At 48.9% G+C, this 20410-nt stretch overlaps 1 pseudogene; it reads left to right on the forward strand.

Annotated features, from left to right (window-relative positions):
* The first annotated feature begins 2801 nt into the window (after positions 1 to 2801).
* Positions 2802 to 20410, forward strand: part of LOC112896915 — a 37003-nt pseudogene continuing 19394 nt past the window's right edge.

Consider the following 20410-nt stretch of genomic DNA (forward strand, 5'->3'; position numbering starts at 1 on the left):
CCCCGCTCCTCGCGATCTCCCATGCCCTAGAACGATGGGAATTTGCAAAATAGTAGCCGCCGGCCACCATGGGAGCTATTCCTGAGCTTTTGCAATTTAGGCCCCTGAAAATCTTGTAATTCGTGCAGATTTTCGTGTGTCTTGCAAACTTCGTAGAAAACCCCCTAGATCTATTGCATCTTTTCAATCCAGCCCCACCCGTGGTCTTTTGCAGATCTAACCCTAAACTTTTCTTTATCTACGAGCACTATTTTCTGTGTCTTGCATATCTTCCCTGCTAGCCCCGAAAATCTATAGTTAATTACGTATAGGTCCTTGCAACTTTGTTTCATGTTTAGTTTCCACGTTTTAGATCCATTTTGAACCGTTCTTTTTGCGTTAGTCTTCTAAAATCCTAAGCTATCATTTTGTAGCATTGTTGCATCATAGTTCCTATTTTTAAAATTAAAAATAGATTTAATTTGATTAATATCCTCTCATCTAGTTTTTCTAATTAAAATCCAATTAAGTCTTTACTCTGGTTTTCATAATTAATGTTAACTTCTTTATTATCAACTTAAATGTGTTTATAATTTAATTTGTTTAGTTCAACATGAATCATAAAATTATGCATTTAGATGCTCCCACAAATTCTTTTCTAATTAATTATTTAATTAGTGTAATTTGTACATAGACAATTATATATAACCTTTGACTAAGTTGTACCTCGTCTTTATAAATGCAAATATAATATGAGTTAATTATACTTAGGGATATTCTCTTTTGAATATCTTTTACATTAGTTTTCTAAATTAAAATAAATGAAAGCCTATAGTTTTTCTATTTATTTTATAACATAAATCTTCCGATAGTTGTTTCTTTTCAACCCGAGCTCTGCTTTCCGCGTTTCTTTCGGTCTCGTGACCGTAGCAGCGAGCCCTATCCTTTTGTACGCTCTTTTAAATATTTCCTTTTATTTGTTGTATCTGTTCTTAGTTGTTCTTGTTTGTTTGTTTGCTTGTATACTTTGGTCTGATGCTTGTGTGACGTTAGAAGGAGCGCGATCCAAGAGCTTTGAAGATTTAGAGTTTAAAGAACAAGAGTTGAAGACTCTGAGTAGCTATTCTCTAAAAGAAAGATAAGTGTTTCCTTGATCATTCTTTTGTCCTAATAATCACAATAAATATAAATTTTTCTATATGCATGAATGTGTCCTAATTTTGATGGATCCTAATTAAGGATATGCCTAGTCTTTATGATCATTCCTTGTCAATCTGGGTTTTATCTTTCTGTTGGGTAGCTTCTGCTTAGTTGCTATAACTGGTTCCGGTTTGGAAATAATATATATAACCATGATGACAATAATGATCATTCTACACCTATTCTATCCATGTTCATGCACTATGCATTGTTAATACATGATCATATGTTTAATCGGAACATGGAGAACCACCCAGAAAAATAGTGCAACCATAATACTATATGGCTCTGGTCTTGGCTGATTAATTAGAAACACTAGCTTATGACAATCTTACCGAAAGGTCAAGAGGGGCTGCATCGTCGGAGTATAGCTCGGTCCTCTTGAGGCTTCGATATGTGGTCCTTGGCTAAGGAACTTCCTCCTTAGGGAGAGTTATGACCGCTTTGACTTGAAACTTTAGCGGATTGTCACAAGTTAGGGAATCTTTGTAAAGGCCTCGTAGTGAATCCTTTGTCACTCACCTCGAAAGTGTTTAAGATCCTAGCTACCTTGGGCAAATTGGGAGACACAAATTGTGGGTAAAATGTACAACTCCTACGGAGTGAAAACTGATATTTCAGCCGTGCTCATGGTTAAGAGTGGCTTGGACCCTCACATGATAACTAAACTTGAAGATGAATTAAATCGTGGACCATGTTTATGGTTATGGTTATGTTTCTGTTATACCTGTTCTGTTTCTTTTAATGTGGGTTTTGGTATGAACTTATACTTTTGTATCAGGTGCTAATAAAATTTGACCAACTAAAATTGCTTATCGCAGTAAGCTAGTCAGCCTATTCTTACTTTTGGCCTTCATGTCATATAATTCCCAACACTTGCTGAGTACCAACCATAAGTGTACTCACGCTTGTTATAATTGCTGCTCAGAGGAGAAAGTGATGTGAAGTCTTTTGAAGATGATGTTGAGTTCTAGGCCTACACAACCCTCGGTCGATTGCCTATGAAGTTTGGAGTCTTTGTTTCTAGGATAAGTTGTATAACTCTGATAATCTTTATAATCTTTTAATTCTCTTTTCGTGATACTATTGCTGATTATTCACTGATGAAGTCACGATATGTATGGAACTTGATCCTGGCATACATATAGTTATGCATTCTGTTTTGTGCTTAAAACTGGGTGTGACAACGGGTCCCACTAGTCATTGCCAAATTAGGCAACCACTCAGTCGCATGGTTCGGCTGTGACAGGGTTCCATGAGTTTAGCGAGAGAGTCTTGATTAACCTGAGTAAATAAAAATAGCGACCCAGACTAAGTGGTAAATAAGGGGTTCTTTTAGGTGTACGTAATCTCTTGTTTCGAGATAAGGTCCCAAAACAATGGTTTAAACAAACAAAACACCAAAAAGACCCTTAGGAAACCTCCTTGAATCCGGTACGAAATTTATGAGTAAATTACTTGTCGGGTAGTCCCGTCGCCTTTCTTCATGGACTTGGTGGAACTCCAAGGGCCCTACGAAGGGCTTGACATTCAAAAGTAGAATGCTTGCTCTTCGGGTGGTATAGGCATTGCCCGTGGAGCACTTCCCCGAGTCGTTTATTTGAACTGGGAGTCTTTTTCCTATGGGTGGATGGTTCCACGGCTTCTGGCTTTTGCTTTCGAGTAGTCTCCAAGTACACGGGAGGGTGTTGGTTGCGGGTGGTGCTGTAGGCTTCCACTTCTTCGCGCTCGTACCATCTGGCAATGATGATATTGCGGGCGTCCCGGCCAGCGTTGATGATGGCTCGAAGGTCACCAGTGGAGAAGTCATGGAGGTTTCGCCGTCCTTGCTGGTTCGTCTTGATGGCACGGTGCCTGCATTGGGCGCGCTTCGCATTGATGAGCCTGCAACATTCCTTCTGAATGTCATCTGCGTCATCCACCTTCATGTTGGATGTGGATTCCCTATCCATTGTTACGTCCACGTCTTCGTCGAGTGGATCAAGGAGGTAGTCGTCGTAGTCATCTAGTTGGACCCGTTGTAGACCTTCACAATCCTCGTCGGCGTGAATCATGAGTACTTCTTGATTGGGGGTGAAGCATTTGGCACTACGCACTGCCTGGCCCTCGTCTTCGTCGTCAGATGGTGGACCCTCTTGAAAAGGGAGTTCTCGGGTGTGGTAATGAATCAAGGTCGACTTGATTTAAGGGACCTGGAGGGTTTCTTGCCCTTCCGTAGCCCAAACCTTCCTGACAAATCTGATCCCCTCACCAGACCCTAGGTCATATGAGTAGATGGATCCAAGTGGTTATCGGAAACCATAGCCCCTGGATGAGTGGTGGCTTCTCCTTCTCCAAGTGGTGGAGGATGATCAAGATCCTCTTCCAATGCGGAGTGGGTGCTGGGTTGAACCGTCTCAACCTGATCTTGATTCGTGAGAGATTTGTTGATGGAGCCAACTAGTTGGAGTTGATTCTGACTAGTTGTTGACCAAGCGGAGCTAGTTGCTGAGTAGTTTGCGGCTCGATCCCGGCTAGCTTCTAGTCAGGGTGAGTTGTCGAAGATGTCGTTGGCGCTGCCGTTTTGTCGAGGCAATCGTGACTACGGCACGAGTCGAGTAATCGAGGTTGTCACGGCAGCGCGTCGATGTTGAGTGGAGTAGTCGAGAATTTCTAGCTCCCTAGGGTCGATTCGCCGAAGGGTGGATTGTGCCACAAGGTGGGAGTCAGATAAAAGTACCTCCGAGGGCTCCAGACCCTTCCAGTACCAGAAACAACCTTGCGGCGTGGATGTTATAGTTAGACCTGGATGACTACCCGAAAATAATTCGGAATAATCATCGGGTTGTGAGTGGACAACGAGAACTGGGGCCTCCCAACAAGCGGTGGCTCCCCTGTCCTCGAGTCCTTCTCGGCCCGGAATTGTAATTGACGGGTACTCTTTATTTCAATCTGAATCATATTCAAGAATTGGGGGCCCCTGACACGCGGTGGCTCCCTCAACTTGAATCTTGAAGAGGCGATCTAAGTCCTCCTCCGAATTGGGGAGGGACTTGGATCGTGAAGCTTCCTCAGATCGGTTTGAATCCAATCCGAGTCCTCGTGCAGCATGACTTGGAGTCGCGTTGAAAATGGATGTGTTTTTGATCTGCCTAGGCATATCGGGGAGCAGCAACTCATCGAGATCATCGATGAAGGACTCAAGCTTGCTGCATCGAGTCACTACGGGGCACTCCGGCTTCCTGGAGCCGATTAGGTGGCTGTTGAAGCCACCCAGACAGTTAGCGACGTAGATCTAGGAGCCGAAGATGAAGGTTGTGCCCTCATCGAGCACATTGCTGGTGAAGCTGAGAGATGCCATCGGGTTCTCTAGTGGATGCTCAATGAACACCCCTATCTGGCGCTCCAGCTGTCGGTGTTTTACCGCCACACCCACCGAGGGATACCCCCAAGGTGGTGAGTTTGTAGGTAGGGTATCACCAAGATTAGAAACTTGAAGGTGTAAAGGAACACAAGGTTTTAGACAGGTTTGGGCTGCTGAGTGCGTAATACCCTAGTCCTGTATGGTTTGTATTGCCTTCGATGATGATTGGATGATCTCCTGGGTGATTTCCTGGATGATCGCTGCGTTCTTCCCCAGGAGGGGGTCCTGTCCGCCCTTATATAGTCTAAGGGGATAGATTTATATGGAAGTCCTAGTCGGATACATGCCTTAGTGTCCTAGCTGAGTACTTTTCTGGTAATTCCCTACTGTATCCGACTAGGTTGACTACTACAGGAGTAGTTCTACTAGGCTACGAGTAGTTATACAGATGTAGAGCGTGGGCCATGTCCCAACCCTTATCCTAGGAAAAGTATGCCACGTGTACAGTCCTATGTACCCGGGTCTGACAGTTGTCGCCAATACCGCACTCGACACTGCAACATCCGACTCTTTTTATGGCTCGGGGGCTGGAGTCTCCGCAGCGTTGCCAGGCTCCTCCAAGCCCAGAGCAGAGGAAGGGCTATATACAAGAAGCAACAACATGTTCTATCATTTACGAAAAGTTCTTACCTAGGTGTTTCTTCATCATCACCACCTACCGCTTACCCTACGCTTCCGGGTAGTAACCCGCGGCTTCTTTGGGTGACTTGGCAAAAGATCACCACTAGGAGAGCTTACGGCTTTCTGGGAGGTCTTCATGGATTTGCTCTTGATCACCTCAGCCTAGGTGCAGTCCAAGTTAGTTTCAACACCCTCTTGTTCCTCGCTTGATGCTGCGATGGCAAGAGGATGGGTGGAAGGCATCAAGTAGCTTGGGCGCTTGATGTCTGGCATAGGAGGCATACTCCTATACACATTTACATCATCCTGAAGTAATATTCTAAGATTTGTTAGTGCAAAAGCAGATTAAAGGATATAAGAGGTACTCGACAGAATGATATGACTACATAGCCCTACTTGTTTGGGAGGATTTTTGCCCGAGTAAATGCTCGGCAAATACGGGACAGTTTTAACGCCCATGAGTACGTGGCTTACTTGCACCAAGGCTTCATCTTTTGCAATGCACTCTGCAGAAAATCAAGACGGATCTAAGACGCCAAGGTACTTGAACCTAAAGCGTTTGCGCTTCTGCAAAAAGGATGGTGTCAGACCCGGGCACACAGGACTGTGCACGTGGTGTACTTTTCCTAGGATACGGGATGGGACATTGCCCACGCCCTACATCTGTTGTCACTACCCATAGTGCAGTAGGACTACTCATACAGTAGTGAAACTAGTCGAACACGGTAGGAAACTACCCAAGAAGTACTCGGGTAGGACTTTTGGGCTTGTACCCGACTAGGACTTCCATGTAAACCTATCCCCCTGGACTATATAAAGGTGGATAGGGAACCCCTCCAAACAGAGGAGATCACCCGATCACCATCAAAGGCAATACAAACCACACAGGATGTAGGGTATTACGCTCTCGGCAGCCCGAACCTGTCTAAACCTTGTGCTCCTTGCACCTTCGAGTTCCTGATCTCGGCGACACTCTACCTACAAACTCACCACCTCGGAGATATCCCTCGGTGGGCGTGGTGGTAAAACACCGACAGCTGGCGCGCCCGGTAGGGGCCTTTATCGAGCATCCACCGGAGAATTGGATGGCATCCTTCAACTTCACTAGCACTGTGCTCGACGAGGGCACAACTTTCATCTTCAGCTCTTGGATCTGCGACACCAACAGCTTGGGTGGCTTCAACAACCACCTAGCCCACTCCAGTGAGCTAGAGGCCTCTTCATTGACTCGAAGCGGTGATCTCGACGAGTTAGTGGAAGATACCCACTGGACTCTCGAATGTTCAACCACCGAGGTATCAGTTAGTCTAGAATACAGTTACACGAGCTCCGCCCCGAAATAATCCGTCAGGGAGATGGATAACCAGGCCTCCTCAGTAGCCTAGATTCAACAGGCCACCTGTACCGCAACCTCAGCAGCAGCTTAGCTCAAGGCCTAATTTACCATAGTTCAACCAGGGAAACAACAACAATTGTTGTTTCAATTGCGGCAGCTCATCGCATCTCATTAGAAATTGCCCTCAACCTAGGAAATCATTCCAAGGACAGACGTCCAACCCGAGCAGCAAGGGCAAGGGCAAGAAGCAAGTTGTGCAAGTCCGCCAAGGGAGGGTGAATTTCACAACTCTCTCCGAACTGCCCGAGGGTGCACCAATAATGACGGGTACTTTCACTATACACCATCAACCCGCAGTTATACTTTTTGATTCTGGTGCAACTCATAGCTTTATCAATTTAAAGTTTGGAACAAAAATAGCTTGGATTTCCATCCTACTAAAGGAGCATATATGATAGCAACTCCTAGCGGTAAAATTGCCTCAAATCAAATCTGTAGAAATGTGCCAATTCAGTTGGGTAACAATCTGGTAAAGACAGATTTACTTTTGTTAGATCTAGAAGGAATGGATATCCTCCTAGGCATGGATTGGATGACTAGGCACCGAGTATCATTAGATATCTCATCCCGAGCAGTTGAGATAGACTCACCCTACCAAGGAACTACTATTCTCTATCTTTTACAACGGAAGTGCATCAACTCTTGTGCCTATGCTGTAGAAGGGGTCAACCTAGAGGACATCCCTATTGTATGTGAGTACCCAGATGTTTTTTCAGATGATTTACCTAGGATGCCTCCGGTTAGGGACATTGAGTTCGTTATAGAGCTACAGCCCGGCACAGCCCCCATCTCAAAGAGGCCATATCGTATGCCACCCAATGAGCTGGCAGAATTGAAAATTCAACTTCAGGACCTCCTTGATAAAGGTTTATTCGTCCAAGTGCCTTTCTTCTTTGATTCCGGTCATCCCCAAGTCCCCGTGAGCTCATGAAATTAATCATGGAAAAAGGATAGGAGCAAGGATAAGATAAAGATAGTAAATAAAATAGATACCCCAAACTTTACTAAACTATCTATGTTTGTTAAAAACTTGATATGATCGTGGTCATCACTCCACAATTTATCACAATCATTACAAAGATCCAAATCAAATTGTTCTCACAAAACCAAGCACACAAGCACACTAACTAAGATTAAACAAAATATAAGGACCGTTCAAACTAGCGATTACAAAAAGACTCTTAAAGACACTCCTAACTTAAACTTCTATCTAGCATCTCTAACGGTAGCGGGTGCGGTAGCCGGGCTCTCCGTAGTGAACACGCTTGCGGGGAGGTGACTCTGGCAAGTATTCCATGGACTCATCGCTGTCGTACTCTGGCGGTAACTCTTGATCTCCCCTCAGCTGAGCTTCTAGAATTGCTTTCTCCCTGATCGTCTTCCTCAGCTTCCTCTTGACCTCCTGGATCTCTGCTCCAGTAGCATCCAAGTCAGTGCTGAGAGTGGCGACCAACTCCTGCGTGGTGTCCATGAGCAAACTTCTTTCCCCAGGGAGTGGGGCAGGAATCTGCGCACTATTGGCACCCTTCCTGCGGCGTGGGAACTGCTGAAACTCGATGCCCTGGAGCTCATCTCGATAAGCATGGTAGAGATAGTAGAGAGCTCTTCTAGCAGCTTCACTGGTCCCTACATCCAAAGTCCTCCTGGGCACGTCATCAAGTGCTTGTAGTACTCCATCCGGCTGCCATACCTCTCATCTGGAATGCTGATCACCACTGCCACTAACCAATACTCCTCCTGTTGAGCATTCTTGTACAAGCAGGCTTCATAATGTGGCATTAGTGGGAAGCCGATTCTCTGCATGCCCCTCCAAAGAAGTGATGGGAATGGACCTTCAGCAAAGTCCATGCGATGTATTAGCTTCTCATAATGGGGCTCTAGTGGTGGTTGGTCAGCTGCGTCGGCTGGCTCTAGATCATCAAATGGATCCTCGTCACCACCATCTTCAGCATTGTCTCATCCTGTGGCACCTGGATCGGCACCGTCTCCTCCTATAGCGTCCTCATTGCTGTCGCCTGCAGCATCACGGTGGTCCTCAGGCAGCTCCATGGGCTCCTCCTCGGTGTCAGTGTCCACCCAGCCTCTTTCGTAGTAGCCGTAGTCATCGTCATCATCGTCCTCGATCTCCACGAACTCGGGTAAGTCCTCCGGCTATTCGGGCTCTTCCTGGTCGGGCACTTCCTGAGGATGATGGATCGGATGAGGCGGTCCACGGGTGCTCTTGCGGGTGGTCTACCTGGTTTTGGCCATCTGTAGCAAAAGTGAGGACAACGCAAGATAGAGGTTATTTAGAAAATGCTATAGGTGACCTTATAGCAAGAAAAGATTTGGAAAACATCAACACACTTGAGAGGCAAGCCTGAAGTCAAGGATGAGATAATAGTAATATAATCAAGAAATAAATAATTTTCGGAAGCAAGCAAGCAGAAGCTAGGTTACTAAGCAAGATAAACCATAAAATTCGACCATTACTGACGAGGCTAACGTCCTACAGTCAACACTGCTCTGATACCACTTATGTCACACTCGATTTGAAAAGTGTAACACCCTAATTTTCAAATTAGAAACCTAAATAAATTTTGCTAGATTTCTTTAGGATCCATAAGGTTTTTATTCCATCATTTTGATTTTAGAGCATTTACCGTGAATTAATAGTAATTTACTTAACCATGAAAAGAAATATAGGGAACTATAGGTTTTGTGCATTTCATGCCGCATTGTATTATTTTATTTTTTATCTTCCATTTGAATTTAAATTTCAATTTCAAATTCAAATTCAAATGCATTTGAATGCAATTCTTTTTCTCCCTCCTCTTCTAATTGGGCCCGGCCCACTCTCTCCTTTTCTTTTTCCTCTTTCTTTTCTTCCTTGCGGCCTAGCCCAACCTAGCCTTTCTCCTTCCCCCTTTTTCCTCCCACACGGCCCAGTCCAGTGGCCCAGCTTCTCCTTTCCTTCTTCCTCCGCACGGCCCAGTTTTTGTAACACCCTAATTTTGAATTTAGGAACTTAAATAAATTATGCTAGGATTCTCTTAGGACCATAAGGTTTCTACCTTCTCATTTTGATTTTCAAAGCATTTATCATGAATTAATATCAATTAAGAAAACATAAAAAGAAATATAAGCAACTATAAGTTTTGTGCATTTCATGCCCTTTGCATCGTTTTGTTGATTGTCTTCCATTTGAATTTAAATTTCAATTCAAATTCAAATGTATTTGAAAAGCATTTCTCTTTTTTCCTCTCTTTTTCCTAGTGGGCCGTCCCACTCCTCTTTTTCTTTTTCCCTTTCCTTTTCTCCTTGCGGCCCAGCCCAGCTAGCTCGGCCCACCTCCCCTTTCTCCCCCCTGCGCGGCCCAGCCGCGGGCCCCCTCTTCTCTCCTTTTCCCTTTCCACAGCGCGGCCTAGCAGTCTTTCCCTAGCCCATTTCTCCCCTGCGCGCCGGCCTCTCTCCCCGCTTCCCCTTTCCGCTCACTGACGGGCGGGCCCCACATGTCGAGGCCATCTTCTCCCCGAGCCCAACTCAGACCAGAGTTCGAGTCCGGCCAGCCCCCGCGCCGTTCCTTGTGTAACACCCTAAGGTAATTTCCTTAATTTTTAATGAATTTATTTTGGGCTCAAATAAAATTTTCGGAGTTTTCCTTAATTTATCCTGCATTTAAGGTAATTTTATAACGCAAGAAAATAAAATTTATCATAGGATTAAATTGTTTGTGCATTCATGCTGAAGCATTATTTTTCTTGTGTTGAGTTTATAGGGTTTGAATTCAAATTTATTTGAATTCAAATGAGTTTGTTTGAGTGTTTGAGTGTAGAAAAGAAAGAGAAAGGATGAAAGAAGCCAACCCCAAACCTCCTCTCTCAGCCCGGCCCATTTTCCTTTTCCCCCTCCTCACTCCCGCATGGGCCGACCAAGCCCACCATCCTCCCCTCTTCCCTTTCTCCCGCGTGGGCCAAGCCCCGGCCCGTTTTCCCCAGCGCCCGCGCGCCCCTCCCTCTCCTCTGTCTGCCGCATCGGGCCCACCTGCCGGCGCTCGTTCCCCCGCCCAAGTCGCTCGTCCGGTTTCCCCTTTCTCTCTCTGACCCTTTGGGCCCACCTGCCAGCTTCCCCGTTGTTCCCCCCCTTCTCCTCTTTTCCCCGGCGCAATGGCCTCCGAGGTCTCCGGTGACCACCGGATCCTCTCCGCCGCAACCCTATCCCGAGACCCCGGGCCTCACCCTTCTTATTCCCCTACGCCACCCTTGGACCACCTCATCTCAACAGCGCCGCCCCCAAAACCCGGATCGCGGCCGCTGCCTTGCCCCTGCTTGGAGTCGAGCCTCGCCGCCGCGGGCACACCGGTCCGCTGTAGCCCCACCGCCTGAGACCTCCGCAGGAGCTCCACCCAAGTGCCAGGGTTGACCACCGAGCCGTGCTCGTATCCTCCGTCCCTGTGCTCGCCGGAATTTGACCCGAAGCCACCGACGGTGAGACCTCCCGCCACCGAAATTACTCGCCGCCGGTGATCCTCACGCCCCCTTGACCCCTCTGCCACCTCCACAGGAGTCCCTGGAGTCGATCTACCCCAGCCAAGGACCCCGGCCACTCCTGCAGCACCTTCCTCCGCGAGCGCCGCCCGCCCTCGCCGCACGGTCATCGCCGACAACCACCCTCCGTTGCGTCTCCGACCCCCACGACGCCTCGGTGAGCAACACATCACCCCCCTGGTCATATTGCGCTAGACCCCGTGGTCTTTGACAGGCCGTAGCCTCTGGAACGCTGCTCGCCGGCGACATTCACCGCCCCTCACCGTCGCGCGCTAAGCCCGAGCCTCCCTGGGCCCAGCCGTAGTCCCAGACCGCTTTCCCGTGCCTTGGTGGTGCCCCTAGGCCTGAAGTCGGGGAGCTTTGGCCCCCAGAGCGGCGGGAACGCCGAGCTCCGGCGAGTCCCGAGCTGCGCCGCCGCGGATCTGAGCCGCCGGCGTCACAGCGCCGCCCCTCCTTTCCCTTATCTCCCTGAGCCGTCCGATGCCGATCCAGTGGCCCAGATTCATCCCGTGCGCGAGTCAAATGGGAGGCATACCGGTCAGCGCCGGTAGTTTTGCTAAAGAGCCCTCGGGTTTATGGGAAATCAACCCGCCGTCTAACCCTAGCCCAAAAATATTTACAGATAGGTCCTTTTCTTCCCGTTTGACCCCCTGGCTTCTCTGGAAATTGAACCCGCAGTCCAGTCTAAGGTTTTTTAGCGAGTTAGCCCTTGCGTCTAGGGTTTAATTACGTTTAGGTCCCCGGGTTTTGTCCAGAAGCCCCTGGTTGCCCTGTTTTTCTTACAAATAAGTCCCTGGATCCTGTTTTAAGCGTAGTTTTCGCGTTTTAGCTCCGTTTTAGGTGTTCTTTATATCCACGCGTTCGTTATAACGCGTAGAGTAGTTCTAGGCTAGTTTCATGTGCTGTTCTATTGTATTGGTGTACTGTTTTCTTATAGTTGCTATTGTTTGCATGTGTGTGCATGTGTGGCCCATGTGTTGCTGTTACGATCGTGAGTAGACGTCGAGCCACCGGAGCAGTACCAGGAGCAGCCATCTTCCAAGCAGTTCGAGCAGCAGCCGGGAGAGTACGAGGAAGGCAAGTATAACATGAATCTCCTATCACTTTTAAATACAATTTCATACTGCATTTAATTCTGTGCGCCTATAAGGATTTCCTAGCCACCTTTATATCCTTTATATATATCCTTTGGGTTGCATTTTGGTTAGTTGTGCTAGGTTGCTGCGCTATAACAAATCTCGGTCCTTTGTAATTAATTTGATTAATGGTCTTATGCAACTTAATTCTGGAGCCGACCCTCTGTGCTGTGTGCTTGAGTGGTTTGTGCGTCCTTAAAAATATGTTTTTGTAGAAACATGGTTTAGGGGGCCAGCACGGTGCTTAGTGCTTGGTTGGCCACTCTCCATAAGGACCGGTTCATAGAGCGACAACCTGGGACAACCGCGCAACCACAAGACTGGAATGGGACGGTCTTGACTTACTAATTAGGTCATTTTGGTTCGGGGGTAACTTACCTGCGTGGGCAAGAGGGGTGGTAAGCTTCAATGGTCCCTGCTCCTCCGGCTTGGTCTGTGCTGTGTCTTGTACCCCCGGAGGTGGGCCCCATCGTCGCTGATCCAGAATCCTTAGCGGTTACACCTTACCAACGTGATTCTTTGTAACAGTCTCGTAGTGTGCTTGCTAGCCATCTCACCTAAGGAAGTGTGATGAACAACTAGCGTAGCTCACGACTTGTGGGTAAAGTTGTGCAACCTCTCGAGAGTGTAAAACTGATATATCAGCTGTGCTCACAGTCATGAGCGGCCCAGATCCTCCGTCTGATTAGTGGGGTTATCAACCTTTGATTAGGGAGATTTCCCCGGGTGGTTTTGGTTTGGATGGTTCTCAGTAGTTCTTAATTAATATTGATTAATTCTTATGCAATTTGGGTTATGGTAACTCATCCACTTGTAGTAATTAGCTTTAATAAAATTGGCCAAGATTAAAAGCTAATGCAGTTGAGTCAGCTAACCTTAGAGCCTCATACTCGTGTTATACTTGTTGAGTACTAGTTTGTACTCACACTTGCCTCTCTACTCTTCTGTTCTATTTTGGATATCTTCGACTGCTGCTCAGTGCCCGGCAACGTGGAGGAGTACGTCAGCGGCTTCGACGACTTCTAGGCGTTTGTCTCCCAGTCGACGTCCCTGTGGCGCCCAGCTCTTCATGTATTCCTTTTACGCTTCCGCAACTCTTGAACCGATTCTTGATTCGGTTGTAATAAAATAATTCATTCATGATTCGTTTACGATTTATATTAATGTTATTCCTGACATGTGTTGTGATATCTTGATAATCTGTTGTATATATGCGTGACTTGATCCTGATGCATATATGATTGCTCGATTTATGTTCTTATAAATCAGGTGTGACAGATTGGTATCAGAGCCGTGTCGACTGTAGGACGAAGCCTAGGTAGAATTGGTCGAGTTTAGGACTTCTTTCCTCTTGCCTTGCCCCCGTAGATCTTCAACCATCATTGTTTCTGCTTCTATTCCTTGAGTCTTAAGCCCTAGATTTGCTATCTCTCCTGTCTTTTCTGAGAAATAGCTTGAACTTTCCATAGACGTTGGCCTGAGTTGCCTAATCCTGTAATTTATAAGTTTAGGTTGTCCCGATAAAAATACGCTAGAACGAGGGTGTTAGTCGAGTAGTGTGGAAAACTCGACTAAGTTGTGAATATTGAATGTTTGTTATTGTGCAAATGTTTGATTTGGATTTTTGGTTGATTGCATAGGCTAGTGGTGTTAAACTTGTTCATGCAAATCGACCCAACCCAACTTGAGCTAAATAATAAAATTTAGTTTGAATGTTGGGGGTAAAAAAACCTATATTCCTTTCTTTCTGTCATATCTTTCCGAAGTTTCATTTCCGCAGCTGCACGATATCTTATTCTCATAAATTTCGTTTGTTGCAATCAGATGGTGAACACCAAGCGCACCGGTTCCGGTTCTGACCAGCAGGAGCAGAACAACCAGAGTACCGGTCAGCCGCTACCGATGCCGCCACCACTGACCCCGGAGCAGTTCTTCCAGCTCCAGATGCAGATGATGGCGACCCTGAACAACACTGTTCAAGCTCTGCAGCAGATTCATGCTCAGCCACCGCCTCCTCCGCCGCCTCAGCCCCGTGACAGGCGTGCGGATTTCCTGAGAGGTCACCCGCCGACCTTCTCTCACACCACGGACCCACTCCAGGCGGACGACTGGCTTCGTTCGGTGGAGCGCCAGTTGGTTGTTGTGCAGTGCGACGACCGGGAGCGAGTCCTTTACGCAGCAGGGCAGCTGCGAGGCTCCGCTCTTGACTGGTGGGAGTCCTACCCAGCTCGGGATCGTGACGCTCTCACGTGGGACCAGTTCCGTGAGCGTTTCAGGAACCATCACATTCCTGAGGGCATTATGAAGATGAAGCAGAAGGAGTTCCGTGCCCTTAAGCAGGTAAAAAATTTAACGGAATTCCCTACCATTTCTTTTGAGCTTGATCTATCCTTGATTTCTTTCGTAAACCTGACCAATTGAGCGATTTCTACCCTTGTTATCTGTGTCCGTTATTTCAGGGATCGATGACGGTGACGGAGTACCGTGACCGTTTCCTTCAGCTTGCCCGCTACGCCCCTGCTAACGTCGCTCGTGATAGCGACAAGCAGGAGTACTTCAAAGAGGGACTGGATGATCACATCCAGTATGCGCTGCTGAACCACCGCTTCGACAACTTCAACCAGCTGGTTGATGCGGCCCTCAACACCGAGCGTAAGCGCCGGGAGATTGAGGATAAGAAGAGGAAGATGGCTCCATCCTCTTCGGGCAGCAACACTCGTCCCCGCTATCAGCATCCACTGCCGCAGCAGCAGAGGCCGCCCCAGCAGTACCAGCAGCGGCAGCAGTTTCCGCCTCGTCCTCAGCAGCAGCAGCAGGCGGGACAGGGTCAGAGGCTTCCGGCGCCTCCGACTCCACCAGCTCAGAGGCAGGGAGCGCCCACTCCTCCTCCTGGGCAGCAGGCCGCTGCACTTCCTCGAGTGTGCTTCCACTGCGGCGAGCCAGGGCACTACGCCAACGTCTGCCCTCGAAAGGCGCAGGCAGGACAGCAGGGGCGTGCAGCACCGCCCAAGGCCCCAGCTCAGGGCAGGGTGAACCACGTGACGGCCGAGTCAGCGGCCGAGGCTCCCAACGTGGTTATTGGTACGTTCATGGTTAATGCCCATCCTGCTACAGTGCTTTTTGATACTGGTGCTACACATTCTTTCATCACCCAGTCTTTTGTTGAGCATCATGGCATTCCTACTAGCACATTAAAGAGGTGCATGTTAGTATCTTCACCGGGAGGGCAGTTGAGGTCTCATGTCTTCTGTCCCAGAGTCAGTGTGGCTATAAGGGGGGTAGATTTCAGTGCAAATCTGATGGTGCTAGACTCCAAGGGCATTGATGTGATCCTCGGGATGGAGACTCTTGCTAAATGGGGAGTCCGGATAGATTGTGCTCAGAGGACGGTTCTTCTGTCAGCACCAGATGGTCAGGAAGTCACTGTTGGTGCCACAGAGCCTTCTGGATTTCTTCATCAGATGGAGGCTAGACCCACGGATGGTATTCGCGTGGTGTCTGAATTCCCGGATGTCTTTCCGGATGATTTGCCAGGTATGCCGCCTGATCGCGACATTGAGTTTTCTATTGATCTCTTGCCTGGCACAGCTCCTATTGCTAAGAGGCCCTATCGTATGGCTCCTGTCGAGCATGAGGAGGTTAAGAAGACTGTCGACGAGTTGCTAGCTAAGGGTTATATCCGTCGCAGTTTCTCTCCTTGGGCTTTTCCTGTATTGCTGGTAGAGAAGAAGGATGGCGCGAAGAGAATGTGCGTCGATTATCGGGATCTGAATGCAGTCACTATCAAGAACAAGCATCCATTGCCCCGTATTGAGGATCTTTTCGATCAGCTTCAGGGTGCTTGTGTATTTTCGAAGATTGATCTGCGTTCGGGTTATCATCAGCTGAAGATTCGTCCTGAGGATATTCAGAAGACGGCATTCACCTGCAAGCATGGGCTATACGAGTATACGGTCATGTCCTTCGGCTTGACCAATGCTCCGGCTTTCTTCATGCATCTGATGAACAAGGTTTTCATGGATTATCTGGACACCTTTGTGGTGATATTCATTGATGATATCCTGATATATTCCAAGTTAGAAGCGGAGCATGAGAAACATCTGAGGCTTGTGTTGCAGAGGCTCAGAGAGCACAAGCTGTATGCCAAGCTCAGCAAGTGTGAGTTCTGGATTGACGAGGTTCCGTTCCTCGGTCATGTTATCTCCAAGGGAGGTATTGCTGTGGACCCCGGGAAGGTGAAGGATGTGCTTGACTGGGTTGTACCGCAGACGGTGAAGGAAGTCCACTCTTTTCTGGGCTTAGCAGGTTATTATCGGAGGTTCATTGAGAATTTCTCCAAGATTGCGAAGCCTTTGACTTCCTTGCTAGAGAAGGGTGTGGATTTCTCTTGGACTGATGAGCGTCAGAGTGCCTTCAAGGAGCTGAAGAAGAGGTTGACTACGGCGCCAGTCCTTACTCTGCCAGACCAGAGCAAGAGGTTCACAGTGTATTGTGATGCTTCGAGGGATGGTCTTGGTTGCGTCCTGATGCAGGAAGGCAGAGTGATAGCTTATGCCTCGCGGCAGTTGCGCCGGCACGAGCTGAATTATCCCACTCATGATCTGGAGTTGGCCGCAGTTGTGCATGCTCTGAAGATATGGAGGCATTACTTGTTTGGGCAGAGGTGTGATATTTACACCGATCACAAGAGCCTCAAGTATATTTTCACCCAGAGTGAGCTGAATATGCGGCAGAGGAGATGGCTAGAGTTGGTCAAGGATTATGACCTGGAGATTCACTATCATCCGGGCAAGGCTAATGTTGTAGCAGATGCTCTGAGCAGGAAGAGCTATGTTAACATGGCCGTGGCTTTTCAGATGCCTCAGGAGTTATGCGAGGAGTTTGAGCAGTTGAGTCTGGGTTTCTTGCATCATACCTCGGGTACATCGTTTGAGGCAGAACCCACTCTGGAGGCAGAGATCAGGCAGCATCAGAAGGAAGATCAGAAGCTGCAGGAGATTCGTGAGTTGCTCAAGATTGGCAAGGCTCCTCATTTCAGAGAGGATGATCAGGGTACCTTGTGGTACAAGGGTCGTATATGTGTGCCGGATGTGAATGACCTCAGAAGGTTGATCCTGAGTGAGGCTCATGACACAGCGTATTCTATCCATCCTGGCAGCACGAAGATGTATTACGACCTAAAGGAACGATTCTGGTGGTATGGAATGAAGCGTTCCGTTGCGGAGTATGTGGCTATTTGTGACACTTGTCAGCGTGTCAAGGCAGAGCATCAGAGGCCAGCAGGGTTATTGCAGTCGTTGAAGATTCCAGAGTGGAAATGGGAGGAAATCACTATGGACTTCATTGTTGGTTTGCCTCGTACTCAGAAAGGGTACAATTCCATATGGGTAGTAGTGGACCGGTTGACGAAGGTTGCCCACTTCATTCCGGTGAACACTACTTACTCCGGCGCTAGACTCGCAGAGTTGTACATCTCCAGGATTGTCTGTCTGCATGGTGTTCCTAAGAAGATTATATCTGATCGAGGATCTCAGTTCACTTCACGGTTCTGGGAGCAGTTGCACGATTCGTTGGATACGAAGCTGCGCTTCAGTACTGCTTATCACCCTCAGACAGATGGGCAGACAGAGAGAACCAACCAAGTGTTGGAGGATATGCTTCGAGCCTGTGCTATTCAGTATGGTACCAGCTGGGATAAATGCCTGCCATATGCAGAGTTCTCTTATAACAACAGTTATCAGGCCAGTCTGAAGAAATCCCCTTTCAAGGCCTTGTATGGTCGAAAGTGCAGAACTCCGTTGTATTGGGATCAGATTGGCGAGAGGCAGGTGTTTGGTCCGGATATTGTTGAGGAGGCTGAACAGTTGGTACAGCAGGTGCGAGAAAATCTGAAGGTCGCTCAGACTCGTCAGAAGAGCTACGCGGATGTGCGTCGTCGAGATTTGACCTTTGCAGTGGGTGATCATGTATACCTGAAGGTCTCGCCGATGAGAGGAATCCGCAGGTTTAATGTACGAGGGAAGCTAGCTCCTCGATACATTGGTCCGTTCAAGGTGTTGGAACGGAAAGGTGAGGTGGCATATCGTTTGGAGTTGCCACTCAATCTCTCAGGAGTGCACGATGTGTTTCACGTGTCTCAGCTGAAGAAGTGCTTGAGAGTGCCAGAAGAGCAAGCACCGATAGAAGGGTTGGATGTGCAGGAGGATCTGACCTACGTCAAGCATCCGGTGAAGATTCTGGAGATGTCTGAGAGAGTCACTAGAAACAAGAAGATCAAGATGTGCCGAGTTCAGTGGAGTCATCACACGGAGGATGAGGCTACTTGGGAGCGAGAAGATGAGCTGAGGAAGACATATCCCGATCTCTTTGCTAGCTAGCCTATCCGAATCTCGGGACGAGATTCCTGCAAGGGGGGTAGGTTTGTAACACCCTAAGGTAATTTCCTTAATTTTTAATGAATTTATTTTGGGCTCAAATAAAATTTCCGGAGTTTTCCTTAATTTATCCTGCATTTAAGGTAATTTTATAACGCAAGAAAATAAAATTTATCATAGGATTAAATTGTTTGTGCATTCATGCTGAAGCATTATTTTTCTTGTGTTGAGTTTATAGGGTTTGAATTCAAATTTATTTGAATTCAAATGAGTTTGTTTGAGTGTTTGAGTGTAGAAAAGAAAGAGAAAGGATGAAAGAAGCCAACCCCAAACCTCCTCTCTCAGCCCGGCCCATTTTCCTTTTCCCCCTCCTCACTCCCGCATGGGCCGACCAAGCCCAGCATCCTCCCCTCTTCCCTTTCTCCCGCGTGGGCCAAGCCCCGGCCCGTTTTCCCCAGCGCCCGCGCGCCCCCTCCCTCTCCTCTGTCTGCCGCACCGGGCCCACCTGCCGGCGCTCGTTCCCCCGCCCAAGTCGCTCATCCGGTTTCCCCTTTCTCTCTCTGACCCTTTGGGCCCACCTGCCAGCTTCCCTGTTGTTCCCCCCCTTCTCCTCTTTTCCCCGGCGCAACGGCCTCCGAGGTCTCCGGTGACCACCGGATCCTCTCCGCCGCAACCCTATCCCGAGACCCCGGGCCTCACCCTTCTTATTCCCCTACGCCACCCTTGGACCACCTCATCTCAACAGCGCCGCCCCCAAAACCCGGATCGCGGCCGCTGCCTTGCCCCTGCTTGGAGCCGAGCCTCGCCGCCGCGGGCACACCGGTCCGCTGTAGCCCCACCGCCTGAGACCTCCGCAGGAGCTCCGCCCAAGTGCCAGGGTTGACCACCGAGCCGTGCTCGTATCCTCCGTCCCTGTGCTCGCCGGAATTTGACCCGAAGCCACCGACGGTGAGACCTCCCGCCACCGAAATTACTCGCCGCCGGTGATCCTGACGCCCCCTTGACCCCTCTGCCACCTCCACAGGAGTCCCTGGAGTCGATCTACCCCAGCCAAGGACCCCGGCCACTCCTGCAGCACCTTCCTCCGCGAGCGCCGCCCGCCCTCGCCGCACGGTCATCGCCGACGACCACCCTCCGTTGCGTCTCCGACCCCCACGACGCCTCGGTGAGCAACACATCACCCCCTGGTCGTATTGCGCTAGACCCCGTGGTCTTTGACAGGCCGTAGCCTCTGGAACGCTGCTCGCCGGCGACATTCACCGCCCCTCACCGTCGCGCGCTAAGCCCGAGCCTCCCTGGGCCCAGCCGTAGTCCCAGACCGCTTTCCCATGCCTTGGTGGTGCCCCTAGGCCTGAAGTCGGGGAGCTTTGGCCCCCAGAGCGGCGGGAACGCCGAGCTCCGGCGAGTCCCGAGCTGCGCCGCCGCGGATCTGAGCCGCCGGCGTCACAGCGCCGCCCCTCCTTTCCCTTATCTCCCTGAGCCGTCCGATGCCGATCCAGTGGCCCAGATTCATCCCGTGCGCGAGTCAAATGGGAGGCATACCGGTCAGCGCCGGTAGTTTTGCTAAAGAGCCCTCGGGTTTATGGGAAATCAACCCGCCGTCCAACCCTAGCCCAAAAATAATTACAGATAGGTCCTTTTCTTCCCGTTTGACCCCCTGGCTTCTCTGGAAATTGAACCCGCAGTCCAGTCTAAGGTTTTTTAGCGAGTTAGCCCTTGCGTCTAGGGTTTAATTACGTTTAGGTCCCCGGGTTTTGTCCAGAAGCCCCTGGTTG

This window comes from Panicum hallii, chromosome 1, assembly GCF_002211085.1.
Source record: "Panicum hallii strain FIL2 chromosome 1, PHallii_v3.1, whole genome shotgun sequence".
Lineage (NCBI taxonomy): Eukaryota > Viridiplantae > Streptophyta > Magnoliopsida > Poales > Poaceae > Panicum > Panicum hallii.